Source organism: Chlorocebus sabaeus, chromosome X, assembly GCF_047675955.1.
Source record: "Chlorocebus sabaeus isolate Y175 chromosome X, mChlSab1.0.hap1, whole genome shotgun sequence".
Taxonomy (NCBI): Eukaryota; Metazoa; Chordata; class Mammalia; order Primates; family Cercopithecidae; genus Chlorocebus; species Chlorocebus sabaeus.
In genome coordinates, this window is record NC_132933.1 from 82,946,853 (window position 1) to 82,961,065 (window position 14,213).

Below are 14,213 nucleotides of genomic sequence, written 5' to 3' on the forward strand. Positions count from 1 at the left end.
CCCTCTTGCTGGGCGAGAGGTATCTATGGGGTACCCACCACTGCCACTGCCGCTGGGTACTGTCTCTATGGCGAGGGGAAGAGGAGGAGCGCGAGCTCAGCAACACAAGTACATAAATAAAGGATAAAATATTTTCTGAAACGAATCTTCAATCAAGTATAACATTTTGATGCTTGGCATCTATACTCCCTTGTGCCCTCACTATGCCAGCAGCAACTGTGGATTATAGCCAAAGAATTTGTGAAGTTTGGGCTTGCAACGTGGATGAAGAGATGAAGAAAATTCGTCAAGTTATCCAAAAATATAATTACATTGCTATGGACACTTGAGTTTCCAGGTGTGGTTGCAAGACCCATTGGGGAATTCAGGAGCAATGCTGACTATCAATACCAACTATTGCGGTGTAATGTAGACTTGCTAAAGATAATTCAGCTAGGACTGACATTTATGAATGAGCAAGGAGAATACCCTCCAGGAACTTCAACTTGGCAGTTTAATTTTAAATTTAATTTGACGGAGGACATGTATGCCCAGGACTCTGTAGAGCTACTAACAACATGTGGTATCCAGTTTAAAAAACATGATGGGGAAGGAATTGAGACCCAGTACTTTGTAGAACTTCTTATGACTTCAGGAGTGGTCCTCTGTGAAGGGGTCAAATGGTTGTCATTTCATAGCAGTTACAACTTTGGCTATTTAATCAAAATCCTGACCAACTCTAACTTGCCTGAAGAAGAACTTGACTTCTTTGAGATCCTTCCATTGTTTTTACCTGTCATTTATGATGTGAAGTACCTCATGAAGAGCTGCAAAAATCTCAAAGATGGATTACAGGAGGTGGCAGAACAGTTAAAACTGGAGTTGATAGGACCACAACATCAGGCAGGATCTAATTCATTGCTCACAGGAATGGCCTTTTTCAAAATGAGAGAAATGTTCCTTGAAGGTCATATTGATGATGACAAATATTGTGGTCATTTGTATGTATGGCCTTGGTTCTGATTCATCATCCTATGTACAGAATGGCACAGGGAATGCATATGAAGAGGAAGCCAACAAGCAGTCATGACGTGAAATAGTCCTTTTATTTTTATTTTATTTCGAGCTACACACATGCTTGTATATAGGTTTTATCTCTGGTTGAATCCCTTGAAAAATAGACAGTACCTTCCCCCCACCCTTTCATGGCCCATTTTATTGTCTGCCTTTCAGTACTAAGTATGATTGTTCCTATCTCAGATCAAAAAACAAACAAACAAACAAACAAAAAAACACATTCAGGTTAAATTTGGCCTTAATTTAATATACTTGTTAGCAAGCGTGTGCGACAGAGAGTGGAGAAAGCTACATCACTGAATATTTTGATAAACTTTACCTACTTGGGAGTTTGGTTTATTTTTCCCTTTTCCTAAATTAACTAGCACTGACTGTAATTTATTTCTCTGTTTCGTGTCTCTCCCTTCCATTCTACAGGAGTTTTAGCTATTTGAGAATGTGGACCATCAATTTTGTACTTTGGAGAGTGATTCTGACTCAAAACCTCTGTTTTATCAGAAATTTTGTTTTTACTTGATCTTAGCTGGAAAAATGACCATCTGCCAACTTTACACAGCATTTACTCGGTTTTGACCCACAGAATATAGCACATTCATTGTACAAACTGTCAATTCAGTGAAACTAAAAAAAAAAAAAAAAAGACAAGAAACTACTGAGGAGCTTAGTAACTGCTGTTTCTGTACGTAGTGTTTAATCTTCCAAGCACATCTAGTGTCTGTCAGTTTCTAATTGGCATGTGTAGGCTGCTCTGTGACTGAAGAATTTTCAAACCAGTCTTACATCCTTCAGGAAAAATCCCTTGTGATTGGATATTTAGTATCTGCCAGGAAACTGGTACTCAAGATGTTGAAGCTACAGTTACTTTATGATAGCACACTTCCCTTGATCTGCTTATTTTTATTCCATCACTGTTTACTCTTGTTTTTTTTTTTTTTTTCATTTTGTAGCCATACTTACGATGCTCTTGATTTGTTGGTTATACAAATTGATTTTTTTTAAAATCCAAAGATAACAAGTCTTTAGGTATATTTTGTACCAAATTAAATTAGAAGTTAAAAATTGTGCTTTCATAGTTGCTACAAAGGTAAGTAATGAAGAGATGTGGTACAAAACAACAAAATCCATATATATGTATATATATAACATATATTTTATGTACTCATATATATATGAGTACATAAATAAAGGATAAAATATTTTCTGAAACAAATCAATCAAGTATAACATTTTGATGCTTGAGAATATATATAGAGAGCTAATAAAATCACCTGAGGAGTTTAATGCTTGTTTATTTTTTTGTGTATATCTTTGCAATCTATTTTACATATATTGACAAAAGAGACTGTGAAATATTTCACCATGCAGAACATGTGACCAGACCAGAGCATGTGTAGGATGTAGGAAGACTTTTTGGTAACCATTAACTCTACCCTGAAATGATGGACTACAAGTTAGAATGTGTATTACCTATACTTCAATCAATAATATTAGCAAATCTCCAAATGTTAGTCACATTGATTTGTCTCCCTTGTACATTCTTTATTCATGATATTACAGTGCTGTAACTGGGTGGTCCTTTTTAAACAAATATTATTTGCAAAACAGAGGGTATTATTTGTTTTTAAGGCTTTTGTAAATAAAGGCTTTAAAAATGTTTTCTTATTAAAAAAAGACAGGCAATAACAAATGCTTATGAGGATGTAGAGAACAGGGAACCCTTGTACACTGTTGGTGGGAATGTAAATTATAATAATCACTGTGCTTGGAATCAACCCAAATGTCCATCAGTGACAGATTGGATTAAGAAAATGTGGCACATATACACCATGGAATACTATGCAGCCATAAAAAAGGAGGAGTTTGTGTCCTTTGTAGGGACATGGATGCAGCTGGAAACCATCATTCTTAGCAAACTATCACAAGAACAGAAAACCAAACACCGCATGTTCTCACTCGTAGGTGGGAACTGAACAATGAGATCACTTGGACTCGGGAAGGGGAACATCACACACCGGGGCCTATCATGGGGAGGGGGGAGGGGGGAAGGATTGCATTGGGAGTTATACCTGATGTAAATGACGAGTTGATGGGTGCAGCACACCAGCATGGCACAAGTATACATATGTAGCAAACCTGCACGTTGTGCACATGTACCCTACAACTTGAAGTTTAATAATAATAATAAATAAATTAAAAAAAAATAATCACTGTGGAGAACAGTTTGGAGGTTCCTCAAAAAACTAAAAATAGAACTACCATATGATCCCGCAATCCTACTGCTAGGTATATACCCAAAAGAAAGGATATCAGCTAGGTAAATACCCAAAAGAAAGGACATCAGTATATCAAAAGAGATATCTGCACTCCCATGATTATTGTGGCAGTATTCACAATAGCCAAGATTTGGAAGCAACCTAAGTTTCTATCAACAGATGAATGGATAAAGAAGATATGGTACACATACACAATGCAGTACTATTTATCCATAAAAAGAATGAGATACTGTCATTTGCAACAACATGGAGGGAAATGGAGGTCATTATGTTAAGTGAAAGACGCCAGACAGAGAAAGACAAACTTCATATATTCTCACGTATTTGTGGGAGCTAAACAATTAAGACAATTGAACTCATGGGGATGTAGAGTAGAATGATGGTTATTAGAGGCTGGGAAGGGTAGTAATGGGTGGGGGAGTGGGGATTATTAAAGGGTACAAAATATAGTTAGAATGAATAAGATCTCGTATTTGATAGCAAAACAAGGTGACTATAGTCAACAATCATTTATTGTACATTTTAATATTGTACATTTTAAAATATTATACATTTAAAAAAACTAAGAGTATAACTGGATTGTTTGCAATACAAAGAAAGGATAAGTGCTTGAAGTGATGGTTACTGCATTTACCTTGATGTGATTATTACGCATTGTGTGCCTGTATCAAAGTATCTCGTGTACCCCATAAATATATACCTACTATGTACTCACAAAAATTAAAAATAAAAAAATTTTAAAAATGACATTAAACAATAAAAAAGATATAATGAAGACAATAGTAGAGGGAGTCAGTGGAAAAGAGATCCCAATACATTTCTGATAGACAGAAATTGAATAGGATGCTGGCTGATAAAGATTGGCAGATAAAATGACAGAGGGGGCTTACAGCTTGTAGGATCACAGAAAAGTTTGAAAATTGGAAATGCCAAGTAAGGCAGAGGGTGACAATGAAATATGATAAATTCATTGAAAATCTGTATATTAATCATTTTCCTCCACTGCATATAGAACTGCTAGTATTCAGGCATTGATTCCCAAGGCAAAGAAAAAAATCAGAAGGTTATTCTCTAAAGAGATTGAATAAATTGTCTAATTGAGGTAACTAATGTGGGCATTCATGTTCTAAAACAAAGATCTCTACTATCTGGAATTTAGAGGTCCCCCAGTATAATGGTTCTATTTACATAGGTGAGGCTTATTGAGTTGCAGGCCTTATATCTGGGGTACTAAACCAGTTTGCTCAACCCCTACACACATTATGACATTTCAGAACAGCAAAGATATAGAAAAGATCCTAAAAGCTTCCAGAGAGGAAAAACATTAATAGTTACAGGAACAAGAATTGGAATGGTTTGATCACCTGATCAGCAACGCTGGCTCTTAGAGAGAACAATGGAGGAATGCCTTAAAAATTCTGACAGAAAATTATTTCGAACCTATAATTTTGTCCTAATCAACTATCAATTGAGTCTGATAACAAAAGAAAGACATTTTAAGATTGCAAAGACTAATAAAAGTAAGTCCCAGCTGTACAGTAGGCCTAAGGAACATTTAGTCTGAATGGAAGGAAGGAGGGCTCCAAGAGAGAGGCATCAAGAAAAAGACAGGAAAAGGATTCACCATTTTATCCTTTTTTTTTTTTTTTTTTCTTTTTTTAGACGGAGTCTCGTACTGTCACCTGGGCTGGAGTGCAGTGGTACGATCTCGGCTCACTGCAACCTCCACCTCCCGGGTTCAAGCAATTCTCTTGCCTCAGCCTCCTGAGTATCTGGGATTACAGGCGCCATCACACCCAGCTAATTTTTTGTATTTTTAGTAGAGACGGTGTTTCACCATGTTGGCCAGGCTGGTCTCAAACTCCTGACCTCGTGATCTGCCCACCTCGGCCTCTCAAAGTACTGGGATTATAGGCGTGAGCCACCACGCCAGGCCTATCCATCTTTAAGAAATTAGAGAAACTTATGAATGTAGCAGACAATACAAGAAAAAATAAAGGTAATTAGAAAATCCAGAAAAAAACAAGTTTTACAAATTAAGAAATGTAATACTATCAATACTTGACAGAAGAGAAAAATTTTAAATAATTAACAATAGTATAAACACTGTATATTGATTTTCAACTTCTGGAAATAACCAATATACAAAAGCACGGGATATTTAATTATAGAGATAGTTAATTATAAATGTAGAACAAAACATAAACATTACCACTCTTGGCAATGTAAAAACTAAAAGTACAAATGACTAGAATTGGTAGGTAGGGGAGAGAGATAAAGGGAACTTATGGCCTCTTTTTACAAACTCTTAATTTTTACAGAGAACTAAGAGATACTGTCCATAGTTTATGAAATAAGAAATAAAGGTCTAAGTATATTCCTCAAAAAAAAAAAAAAAAAAAAAAGAGGAACTAAAAAGCATGATAACTAAATTGGGACAAGAGATAGTATAAGTGAGTTATAGCCTCATTTATTAAATTACAAAGTTAATAAAGCCTAAAATAGATGAATTAAGAAATAGCAGTATATAGGGAAGCAGTCAATAGAAGAACTAAACAGAAACAATTAATAGAGTGAAAGGTAATCTCAGAGGATTAGGATTAGGAGGGTTGGAACAGTGAAACGTTGCCTGCATTATAAACTTTTAGGTACTTAGTTCATATTTTTAAAAACTATGTGCATGTAATACTCATAAGATATAAACATAATCATATGGCAATTTAAAAACCAATTAGTAACCTTGAAACAGAAATCTTCTTTTGCCATTACTAAATTTAAATCAGTCTCTCAGAACCTTTACCTGAAAAAGAGTTCTGGCAAGAAGCCAACTAAAGAATAGCCCCTGTCTCTATTATTTAACCTGCCTCTTTCCCTTAACCCCAGCCTCAAAGCCTTGTATATCCTTTCTCTTATAACCCACTGGTACTTGACACAAACTCTGGATTAAGTTATAACCAGTTTCATTTTCAGCCACAGAGATCATTTTTATGGTTTTATAGACATATAACAAACTGTACATATTTAAGTGTATAATTTTCAAGTTTTTACATATGTATGTACATATATGTACACCTGTGAAACCATCATCACAATCAAAATAACAAAGATATTCATCACCCCCAAAAGTTTCCTTATGCTCCTTTGTAATCCCTTCCCACTCAGCCCAGTCTCCGATGTGCTCTGCATTTCCAGGTAATGACTGATCTGCTTTTTATCACTATAGATCAGTTTTCATTTTCTAGAATTTTATATAAATAGCATCACACAATATACTTTGTCTGGCTTCTTTCTCTCAGCATAATTATTTTGAGATTCTATCATGTTATAATATGTATCAGTTCATTCCTTTTCATTGATAAGTAGTATTCTGTTGCATGGATGTAACAGAGTTTGTTTATCCATTATCTGTTGAGGGACAAAATGATTTGATTCCAGTTTTTAGTACTACAAATAAAACTGTTACGGACATTGGTGTGCAAGTCTTTGTGTGGACATATGCTTTTATTTCTCTCAGGAAATACCTTGGAGTAGAACTGCTGGGTAACATATACTATGTGGTAAGTACATGTTATAAGAAACTGCCAAACTATTTCCTAAAGTGGATTTTACGTTTTACATTTCCACCAGCAGTGTATGCGAGTTTCAGGCTCTCATATCCTCATCAAAACTTGGTATGGTCAGTCTTTTTAAGTTTAATCATTCTAATAGGTATGTAGTAGTCTCTCATTATGACTTTAATTTGTACTTCTCTGATGGCTAATGATGTTGAGGATCTTTTCATATATCTTCTTTAGTGAAGTGTCTTTTCAAATACTTCACCCATTTAAATTTGTTTGTTTGTTTGTTTTTAGAGACAAGATCTGGCTATGTTGCCCAGGCTGGTTTCAAACTGAGCTCAAGTGATCCTGTCACCTCAGCCTCCCAAGTAATTGGGATTACAGATATCTACCATTGTGCCTGACTCTCTTTCCTCCATTTAAAAATATTGAGTTGTGTGTTTTTTATTATTGAATTTTTAAAAGATCATTATATATTCTTGATAACAGTTCTTTATTGGATATGTGATTTGCAATTATTTTCTTCCACGCTGTATTTTGTCTTTTAATATAATTTTTCCATTGAATTGCTTCACACTTTTGTTGCAGATCATTTGACCATATATGTGTGGGTTTATTTCTTGACTCACGATTCTGCAACTAGATCTACTGTCTATATTAAAAACACTATGCCTTGATTACTGTAGCTTTCTAATAACCCTTGAAATCAGGTAGCATAGGTCCTCCAACTTTGTTCTTTTTTTCAAAGTTGTTTAGGATATTCTAGGTACTCCGACTTTCCACATAAATTTTCAGATCAGCTTATCAGTTCCTATAAAAATGTTAAATTGCATTGAATCTATAGATCAATTTTGGGAAAACTGACATCTTAATATTTCATATTTTTGATGCTATTAAGAATACCATTCTTAATATTTCCAATTTCTGATTGTTTATTCCTAGTATATAGGAATAGAATTGATTTTTAATAATGACCCTGAATCCTGTGAACTTGCTGTATTCACTTACCAGTTCTGGTAGTTGTTTTGTGGATTTCTTACAACTTTTTACAAAGATAATCATGTCGTCTGTATATAAAGACAGTTTTATTTCCTTTCCAAATTGGTTGCCTCTTATTTATTGCTTCCTTATTTCACTGGCTAGAACCTCTAGCACAATGTTGACTAGAAATGATGAGAGCAGACATCCTAATCTTGTTCCTGATTTTAGAAGAAAAGCACTTAGTCTTTCACCATAAAGTATGATGTTACCTGTAGAACTTTTGTAGATGTCCTTTATCAATTTGTGGATGTTCCCCTCTACTCCTAGTTGGTTGGGGTTTCTTTTTTTTAAATCGTGAATTGGTATTGGATTTTGTTAAATACTTTGTTTGCATTAATTGATATGATCATGATTTTTCTTCCTGTGCCTTATAGTAGAATGAATTACATTGATATTTCCTCATTAAAAGTAAGGGTATAACTGATATGCAAGTTGAAAACAGCCCAGTGAACACCCATTTCTATATTCAGAGGCCTAAACTAGAATATTAGGAGAGGAGCTCAGAATCTTATTCATGTGGGTGGACATATCAATGGACATTTTCCTGTCTGTTCTATCATCCATTTATCCATCTACCTATTCACTATTCACTGTTTGCTAGTTACTTGCTCTAGTCAAATATGGTGCAAGGCACTGAGGATATAGAGAACCTGTAGACCTTGTTCTTCTGAGGCTCACCATCTATCTAGTGAGAAGACAAACAGGTAATCACACCAATGGGATGAATGCCATATGAGGTTCATAAAGGAAAGTCTATGGAGCCACAGAGAAGTGTTAACTCTGCTTGGGGTAGAGAAGATGGGGACAATGACTTTTGAAAAATAAGCAGGATACTTCTGCGCAGAGGTGAGAGAGAAGAGCATTCCAGAAAAGTGGCCATAACTTAGAGCAACTTAGAGAAACTTAAGTCTTTCCATACTTCCAAATGCCGTCTCCCCATGGCAGGAGTGGGAGGGACAGGCTTAAGTCCTAACATTTCTTTGAAGTCTCCCATTTTAGAAGAATTTTGCATTATATGTCACACACACACACACACACACACACACACACACACACACACACACACACACATAGAATGAAGTGTTTTCTGTTAACCCTGAGCAGAATCTACACTCCAGGAAGATTCATTCTGGACTTTGGCAGACCACTGTCAGTAGGTGAAACACAATTCTATGTGTAGGAGTGGAGGGTCACTGGTAAACAATCGGCAACTAGGAGTAGCTTCTCGGGATAGTTGTCTAACCTCAGAATCATGTCAATCAGGCACTAGGCAGGCAATTAGAAATACCCTGGCTTCAAAGCTTGTATGTTTGCCTAAGGACCTAAATAATCATTTGCTCACTCTCTGATTACCCCAGCTCCATGATGAGCCAAGTTCTACCTAGCACTGCCAAAAAGCAGCAAGAATGCTTTTAATAGCTTTAAAAAAGTTTTCAAATTTTTTTGGCAAATGAAGTCAGCTGTACAGTATCTTGCTGGGGTCTTAAATTGACATTGAACTTGCACCATGCAGAGCCAAGTTCTAAGCAACAAATAATTATGTTAGTACTAAAATGCTTGAGCACTTGCCAGTCACAATTTTCATTTTTAGTTGTACTAATGGTAACTGCTGAAATAGTAATCAGAGATCTCATCTCTTATCAGCTGGTACCCAGTTGTGTGCAAAGTGCTGCCATATCATGCTTGAGAATTGATTAGAAATGTTTTACATTATTTCTTGCCAATAAAGGTCAAATTCTGTTACAACACAATGTAAACTTTTATAGAATGAAGAAATTTCCAAGTGTAAGTTGGTGGCACATTTATTTTTAGCAATGTTCAATACCATAGAGCCCAAGGCAAACAAAGTATTTTGAATCAACAAAGATCCTGCTTTTCATAAAGGATAGTAGGCTACCCAAACTTTTCTATGAGTTCCTACTTCAGTGATTTTCAGCTATTTAACACTTTAACCTATGCGGCTTTAATAAATGTTAAACATTTCATGCAGTCTTTTTTTCTGATGGCAATCTGCTTCTCAAGGAAATATCCCTGGTTTACAATTATGTGCTATGTAATTGTACCAGCCAAACAGACTTTATCAAATTTTACTTTTTTTAGTTTGCTTTATGAGAAAAGTAGTTTGCTTCCAAAAAGAATAAAAATATGATAAGCATTATCTTCTTTCTAAAAATTGTTGCCTCTGTGTTTATATGGGTTTCATTCATAGTTATCACCACCTTTCGCTGCTTCTGCTCCCCAGAGACGTAGCATTTATCTGAATAAATTTATTTAAATTTTTCAAAATCTACCCACCCACAGTAATATACAACATAACACCTGCATTTCCATAAACCTAAATAATTCCTTCAATAAACACTGACCGATACACTACTGTGGAATGCAAAATAGACTCTGCAATGCAACAGGAATACAGATATCAGTAAGATGTGGCTCTTGCTCTCTACACAGTATTGTTTCGTATGATGACTCCTAACCAGTGGCCAGTATCAGAATTACTTGGAGAGTCTTTTCAGAATCGACATGGGCAGTGCTAAGACCACCAGCTAGGGAGATGACATCTGAAGTGGCTTTTGAAGGTTTGGTAGTTTGCTAGATAAAGATGGAACTGAAGGGGTATCCTAGACAGAGGGAATAGTATGTACAAAAGGGTTAAAGCATGCCACTTGCCTCTAAATTAATGGCATCTGTACAACAGGAATAACAATCACCCATGGGATTGTTGTAAGAATTAAATGAGAACATGTATAAAAGTGCTTGGTGCATTGTAGATGCTCAGTTAATGTTAGTTGTATTCTTCCCCACTAACATTTAAAATAAAATTGATTTAGACAATGACTACTATTATTTTTTTTACCTAGTGTGACCCTGAAGTAATGGCATATAGAATGGATAAGATGGAATCAGAAACAAAGGGAGAAAGACAAGTTTGCATCTTGGGGAGAGATGGGGCAACATGGTAGCACCAGGTATACTCAGAGAGGAAGGACCTAAATTAGTGTTAAAAGGCAATCCAAAAGCTGGAAAACACACTTCAGGATATTATCCAGGAGAACTTCCCCAACCTAGCAAGACAGGCCAACATGCAAATTCAGGAAATACAGAGGGCACCACTAAGATACTCCACGAGAAGATCAACTCCAAGACACATAACCATCAGATTCTCCAAGGTTGAAGTGAAGGAAGAAGAGTTAAGGGCAGCCACAGAGAAAGGCTAGGTTACCTACAAAGGGAAGCCCATCAGACTAACAGTGGACCTCTCAGCAGAAACTCTACAAGCCAGAAGAGATTTGGGGCCAATATTCAACATTTTTAGAAAAGAATTTTCAACCCAGAATTTTATATCCAGCCAAATTAAGCTTCATAAGCAAAGGAGAAATAAAATCCTTTCCAGACAAGCAAATGCTGAGGGACTTTGTTATCACCTGCCTGCCTTGCAAGAGCTCCTGAAAGAAGCACTAAATATGGAAAGGAAAAATCAGTACCAGCCACTGCAAAAACACACCAAAATATAAAGACCAATGACACTATGAAGAAACTGCATCAACTAGTGTGCAAAATAACCAGATAGTATAATGATGACAGGATGAAATCCACACATAACAATACTAACCTTAAATGTAAATGGGCTAAATGGCCCAATTAAAAGACACAGACTGGCAAATTGGATAAAGAGTCAAGACCCATTGGTGTGCTATATTCAGGAGACCCATCTTATGTGCAAAGACACACATAGGCTCAAAACAAAGGGATGGAGGAAAATTTTCCAAGCAAATGGAAAGCAAAAAAAGCAGGGGTTGCAATCCTAGTCTCTGACAAAACAGACTTAAAAAAAACAAAGATCAAAAAAGACAAAGAAGGGCATTACATAATGGTAAGGGCAACAATGCAACAATAGCTAACTATTCTAAATATATATGTACCCAATACAAGGAGTACCCAGATTCATGAAACAAGTTCCTAGAGACCTACAAAGAGACTTAGACTCCCACATAATAATGGTGGGAGACTTTAACACCCCACTGTCAATATTGGACAGATCAGTGAGACAAAAAAAATAACAAGAATATTCAGGACTTGAACTCGGCTCTGGAACAAGTGGACCTAATAGACATCTACAGAATTCTTCACCCCAAATCAACAAAATATACATTCTTCTCAGTGCCACATGGCACTTACTGTAAAATAGACCACACGATTGGAAGTAAAACACTCCTCAGCAAATGCAAAAGAACTGACATCATAACAAACAGTCTCTCAGACCACAATGCAATCAAATTAGAACTCAAGATTAAGAAACTCACTCAAAACCACACTATTACATGGAAATTGAACAACCTGCTCCTGAATGACTCCTCAGTAAATAATGAAATTAAAGCAGAAATCAAGAAGTTCTTTGAAACCAATGAGAACAAAGAGACAATGTACCAGAATCTCTGGGGCACAGCTAAAGCAGTGTTAAGAGGTAAATTTATAGCACTAAATGCCAACATCAGAAAGCTAGAGAGATCTCAAATAGACACCCTAACATCACAATTAAAAGAGCTAGAGAGGCAAGAGCAAACTAATCCAAAAGTTAGCAGAAGACAAGAAATAACTAAGATCAGAGCAGAACTGAAGAGGATAGATACACAAAAAACCCTCCAAAAAAAAAAAAAAAAAAATCAATGAATTCAGGAGCTGGGTTTTTGAAAAAATTAACAAAATAGACCACGAGCTAGACTAATAAAGAAGAAAAGAGAGAATTAAGTAGACACAATAAAAAATAATAATGGGAATATCACCAGTGACCCCAAAGAAATACAAACTACCATCAGAGAATAATATAAAAATCTCTATGCAAATAAACCAGAAAATCTAGAAGAAATGGATAAATTCCTGGAGACATACACCCTCCCAAGACTTAACCAGGAAGAAGTCGAATCCCTGAATAGACCAATAATAAGTTCTAAAATTGAGGCAGTAATTAATAGCCTACCAAGCAAAAAAAAGCCCAGGACCAGATGGATTCACAGCCGAATTCTACCAGAGGTACGAAGAGGAGCTGGTACCATTCCTTCTGAAACTATTCCAAATTGAAAAGGAGGAACTCCTCCCTAACTCATTTTATGAAGCCAGCATCATCCTGATACCAAAACTGGGAAGAGACACAACAAAAACAGAAAACTTCAGGCCAATATTCCTGCTGAATATTGATGCAAAAATCCTCAATAAAACACTGGCAAACTGAATCCAGCAGCACATCAAAAAACTTATCCACCAAGATCAAGTTTGCTTCATTCCTGGAATGCAAAGCTGGTTCAACATACGCAAATCAATAAATGTAATCCATCACATAAACAGAACCAAAGACAAAAACCACATGATTATCTAAATAGATGCAGAAAAGGCCTTTGATAAAATTCAACATCCCTTCATGTTAAAAACTCTCAATAAACTAAGTATTGATGGAATGTATCTCAAAATAATAAGAGCTATTTATGACAAACCCACAGCCAATATCATGTTGAATGGGCAAAAGCTGGATGCATTCCCTTTGAAAACCAGCACAAGACAAGGATGCCATCTCTTACCACTCCTATTCAACACAGTATTGGAAGTTCTGGCCAGGGCAATCAGGCAAGAGAAAGAAATAAGGGTATTCAAATAAGAAGAGAGGAAGTTAGATTGTCTCTGTTTGCAGACAACATGATTTTATATTTAGAAAACCCCATTGTCTCAGCCCCCAAACTCCTTAAACTGATAAGCAACTTCAGCAAACTCTCAGAATACAAAATTAATGTGCAAAAATCACAAGCATTCCTTTACACCAAAAATAGACAAGCAGAGAGCCAAATCATGAGTGAACTACCATTCACAATCACTACAAAGAGAATGAAATACCTAGGAACGGAGCTAACAAGGGATTTAAAGGACCTCTTCAAGAAGAACTACAAACCACTGCTCAAGGAAATAAGGGAGGACATAAATGGAAAAACATTTCATCCTCAAGGACAGGAAGAATCAATATCATGAAAATGGCCATATTGCCCAAAGTAATTTATAGATTCAATGTTATTCCCATCAAACTACCATTGATGGTCTTCACAGAATTAGAAAAAACTACTTTAAATTTCATGTGGAATCAAAGACAACCCTGTATAGCCAAGACAATCCTACGTAAAAAGAGCAAAGCTGGAGGCATCACATTACCTGACTTCAAGCTATACTACAAGGCTACAGTAACCAAAACAGCATGGTACTGGTATCAAAACAGACATATAGACCAATGGAACAGAACAGAGAC

The 14,213-nt window shown here is 36.0% G+C and overlaps 1 protein-coding gene and 1 pseudogene across 5 annotated transcripts in view; one reads left to right on the forward strand and one right to left on the reverse strand.

Annotated features, from left to right (window-relative positions):
- EDA (ectodysplasin A) overlaps positions 1–14,213 on the reverse strand; it is a 418,184-nt gene that overhangs the window by 107,602 nt on the left and 296,369 nt on the right. The window lies entirely within an intron of this gene.
- On the forward strand, positions 83–1,197 carry LOC103232122 (CCR4-NOT transcription complex subunit 7 pseudogene; annotated as a pseudogene).